Here is a 5,217-nt window from a genome sequence, read left to right on the forward strand (position 1 = left end):
ATCGAAGAAATAGTTTGCACTTAAATGTGACGAACTGTGGAAACGGTGTTTTCACCCTGAGAAAATTAGAGTGTTCAAAGCATCCTTTGGGATCGAATAATAAAGCATGGAATAATGGAGAATGACCCGCTACTCGATTGATGCCGGTTGGCTGAGTGCGGTAATGATTGAAAGGAACAGACGGGGGCATTTGTATTGCTACGTTAGAGGTGAAATTCTTGGATCGTGGCAAGACAAACTACTGCGAAAGCATTTGCCAAGAATGTTTTCATTAATCAAGAACGAAAGTCAGAGTATTGAAGAGGATTAGATACCCTCGTAATTCTGACCATAAACTATACCAACCTACAATTTGTCAAAGTCGATCTTGACTTGGCAAGAGATTAACCGGGAAACCAAAGTTTATTGGTTCCGGGGGAAGTATGGTTGCAAAATCGAAACTTAAAGGAATTGACGGAAGGGCACCACCAGGAGTGGAGCCTGCGGCTTAATTTGACTCAACACGGGAAAACTCACCCGGTCCAGACATCTTAAGGATTGACAGATTGAATATCTTTCATGATTATATGGGCGGTGGTGCATGGCCGTTCTTAGTTAGTGGAGTGATCTGTCTGGTTAATTCCGATAACGAACGAGATCTTCTCCATCTAAATAATGAAATTCACTATATGTGAATTCAAACACTTCTTAGAGGAACTATGCGGAATTAAATACCGCAGATGAAGTGAGGCTATAACAGGTCTGTGATGCCCTTAGATGTTCTGGACTGCACGCGCGCTACACTGTGTACTTTTAGATTGAGTACTCAGCCCTTGGTCCGAAATGGACTGGGCAATCAGAGAAAAGTACAGCGCTTCAAGGGGATCGTCTGTTGTAACTTGCAGACGTGAACCAGGAATTCCTGGTACTTATGAGTCAACAACTCATAGGGATTACGTCCCTGCCCTTTGTACACACCGCCCGTCGCTACTACTGATTGGATAGTTAAGCAAGAATTGCAAATTCCTACTGTTGGGACTTCGGTCTCCGGCAACGGGATGAAGCGGATCGAGCTTAATTGTCTAGAGGAAGTAAAAGTCGTAACAAGGTTTCCGTAGGGGAACCTGCGGAAGGATCAGTGATTGATTCCTTCGGGCATGGCTGCTGGTAGAGGCCATGTCTGTAGTGCGCATGACGCTCTGTCGCTAGAGATTGCTTGGCAACCAATCTCGAATTATGTATCGAGCTCAAAAACTACTTGTGTGGATACATAGTTCAGCAGTCATGGCAAGGGACTGCTTAAAGGGAGACTAGTTAGCAAAAGCAGCCTAGCAGAACTGCAGCTATCTAGATCTCAGAAGCTGGGTTATAGAAGCCCAGCTATAGACTTGTGAATGAGAAAGGCCTAAAAAGGTCCACAAGTCGCGTGGTTAGAACCGACACGCAAAAATCCCAGCGAGTGACAGAGCGTTGCGCTGTTCAGTGGGAAAGAGTTGAGCTACTCGGGGCGCCCACTGAACTTGCTCCGAGCCAAAGGCTCGAAAAAACACAGCTTAGCCTCAGATCCTTTACATAGAAGGCTAGCTAAAATAAACTTACCTTGGACGAGGGTAAAGTTTAGTCAGTTCTTAGGGGAGAGTAATCCACAGCTTCTCGCCCTCTGAACATTCTCCCAGATATGTAGGTCTGGGAGAGTCTCCTCCTGTTCTTCGGAATCTGGAGGTAGACAAAGACAGTACGATACGATCTTGCATCGGGATGACTAACCGATAATGATCATAATCTGACAATTTTTCCGGCTTGAGGCACCGGAGTCAGATTAAAGACACATACTGAACTAAAGGCGTATGTGCAAAGCTTGTCGGAGTGTAGAGAGTCAAGCTGAGTTGACTCGTCACGTGGTGATGACAACAGCCATGTGCAAAACACTCACAACTTTATCGTCTATGTGGAAAAGGTTGCTAACAGCGCTCTCTATGAGAGGCCCTCGCATATAACTATACGAGGAAAAGGCGATAGAGTTGTTTGAATGTGGGGCAGGTTCATCGACAAGCTAAGTTGATCACATTCTTGTTGTGGCATCCTACTAGAATTGGTCACGGTCTGCACCAACTCTCCCCAAGTTGGCCAGACTTAAAACTAGAAATAAGGTTTGCAGCTATGTGAACCTAGAAACTGTAAAGGAGTTGAAAGAACTTAAAGGAATTGAAAGAGGCCTTGAGGTATATCCTCTTGGTAAAGACCCACAAAAGCTCACAAAAGTGGCTTCGAAGGGCAAAACTGGTTCATCCAAAACAATTGGAGAGCTTAAAGCAGAACCAATTCGAATGAAACACTATTGGTGAAACTTCATCATGAGAACGTCACAAGCTGATCACGCTCTATGATATGACTAGTATTATGTTGCTTCTAGTAGGCTAAGCGCAAGCCGAAACATCAACATGTGAAAGTCGTAGAATTTTGCAATCAAACTGTGGCTAGTACTGTGATGTTACTAGTAACCTGGTGTTCCGTCATATGGCCAAGAGAGCATTTGAAGGCGAAACTTCTGCATGGGAAAGCTGCATCATGATCAAAATTTTATATCGAGTATTATGTTGACGTTAGTAGGCCTTGGCCGAAAACGCAGCATGTGAAAGGTATAGATAAAAGTTATTGTTGCAGTCAGTACTGTGTAGTTACTAGTAGCTGGATTTAAGCTCAAAATGAGACACTGTTGGTGAAACTTCATCATGAGAATGTCACAAGCTGATCAAGCTCTATGATATGACTAGTATTATGTTGCTTCTAGTAGGCTAAGCGCAAGCCGAAACATCAACATGTGAAAGTCGTAGAATTTTGCGATCAAATTGTGGCTAGTACTGTGATGTTACTAGTAACCTTGTGTTACGTCATATGGCCAAGAGAGCATTTGAAGGCGAAACTTCTGCATGGGGAAGCTGCATCATGAACAAAAGTTTATATCGAGTATTATGTTGACATTAGTAGGCCCTGGCCGAAAGCGCAGCATGTGAAAGGTATAGATAAAAGTTATCGTTGCAGTCAGTACTGTGTAGTTACTAGTAGCTGGATTTAAGCTCGAAATGAGACACTGTTGGTGAAACTTCATCATGAGAACGTCACAAGCTGATCACGCTCCATGATATGACTAGTATTATGTTGCTTCTAGTAGGCTAAGCGCAAGCCGAAACATCAACATGTGAAAGTCGTAGAATTTTGCGATCAAATTGTGGCTAGTACTGTGATGTTACTAGTAACCTTGTGTTACGTCATATGGCCAAGAGAGCATTTGAAGGCGAAACTTCTGCATGGGGAAGCTGCATCATGAACAAAAGTTTATATCGAGTATTATGTTGACGTTAGTAGGCCCTGGCCGAAAGCGCAGCATGTGAAAGGTATAGATAAAAGTTAGCGTTGCAGTCAGTACTGTGTAGTTACTAGTAGCTGGATTTAAGCTCGAAATGAGACACTGTTGGTGAAACTTCATCATGAGAACGTCACAAGCTGATCACGCTCTATGATATGACTAGTATTATGTTGCTTCTAGTAGGCTAAGCGCAAGCCGAAACATCAACATGTGAAAGTCGTAGAATTTTGCAATCAAACTGTGGCTAGTACTGTGATGTTACTAGTAACCTTTTCTTACGTCATATGGCCAAGAGAGCATTTGAAGGCGAAACTTCTGCATGGGGAAGCTGCATCATGAACAAAAGTTTATATCGAGTATTATGTTGACGTTAGTAGGCCCTGGCCGAAAGCGCAGCATGTGAAAGGTATAGATAAAAGTTATCGTTGCAGTCAGTACTGTGTAGTTACTAGTAGCTGGATTTAAGCTCGAAGTGAGACACTGTTGGTGAAACTTCATCATGAGAACGTCACAAGCTGATCACGCTCTATGATATGACTAGTATTATGTTGCTTATAGTAGGCTAAGCGCAAGCCGAAACATCAACATGTGAAAGTCGTAGAATTTTGCGATCAAACTGTGGCTAGTACTTTGATGATGCTTGTAGCCAACCGAATTGGTTGAAAAGCCCAATAAGTAAGCTAACTTGGGAGAGCTTGTTGGAAACCAAATGCTACTAGATTGGTCCAAATACATCCTTCAACAGGGGATCACTTGGCTCGCTTTACGAAGAGGAGCACAGCTATATGTGTTAATTCGGTATGAATCGCAAGATTTGTTTACCGACCTCTCTAACGCAAAAGGCGGTCTCGGCATCGGCTGTTGACTGCGTCCGATTCAGGGTTATATAACTCTCGATTGAACACATTGATGTTCTATTGTTGGTGCTTCCAATAAAATTGGAACACTTAAAGCAGAACCGATTCAAATAATAGCATTCTGATCAATGATTGCATTCCTTGATCAAGAACTGCTGGAGTCATTGTGATGGCGAATTTTCTTCATAAGAAAATTGCAAAGAGACGGAACTTAATGAGACTAGTATTATGTTGTTTCTAGTAAGCGGAAGCTGAAACAGCAACATGTGAAAATCAAGTTTTGTTCAATGATCTCGAGGCGATAAGTACTATGAAGCAACTAGTAGCCTAAGCATGACTCAGATTTGAGACAGTCAAAAAGACTGGCGAAACTTCTTCACATGAAAGTTACATAGAGAACTACAAATGTATACAGCGAGTATTATGTTGTTTCTAGTAGGCGAAAGCTGAAACATCAACATGTGAAAGTTGTCTGCAAACTGTAGAACGATATGTGATTAGTACTGTGCTGTTACTAGTAGCCAGTCTGACTGTAGAAGCCAAGACAAAGGGAAACTAATGCATCTGAAAAGGACAAGTTATGGAAAGGTATGCACGATAAGTATTATGTTGTTTCTAGTAAGCGGCAGCTGAAACATCAACATGTGAACGTCGTTGTGTACAGTAACCTAGAACTATATAGTCCTTAGTAACGTGCATTTACTAGTACCTGTAATTGGTATTCAGACTCAGGCAGTTTGGAATAGTTTGGCAAAGATGCACCAGAGAAAACTGGGATTTGATACAGAAATTGTTGAATACAAGTATTATGCTGCTTCTAGTAGGTTGAATCCGAAACATCAGCATGTGAAAATTGAAAACATTTCTGGTTCGAATTGTCACAAGTATTTGGTGATCTGAGTAGCCAAACTCACTACAACGCCAATTGAAGGCAAAAATTCTCAACGGGAAAAGCTATTCTCATTGAATGAGCTAACAAGACGAGTATTATGTTGCTTCTAGTAGGCGAAAGCC

At 42.2% G+C, this 5,217-nt stretch overlaps 1 pseudogene; it reads left to right on the top strand.

Moving 5' to 3' along the window:
* The first annotated feature begins 4,079 nt into the window (after positions 1 to 4,079).
* Positions 4,080 to 4,231, top strand: LOC142357294 (5.8S ribosomal RNA; annotated as a pseudogene).
* Positions 4,232 to 5,217: the final 986 nt, after the last annotated feature.

Source organism: Convolutriloba macropyga, unplaced genomic scaffold (assembly GCF_964194025.1).
Source record: "Convolutriloba macropyga unplaced genomic scaffold, txConMacr16.3 SCAFFOLD_1469, whole genome shotgun sequence".
Classification (NCBI taxonomy): Eukaryota; Metazoa; Xenacoelomorpha; order Acoela; family Convolutidae; genus Convolutriloba; species Convolutriloba macropyga.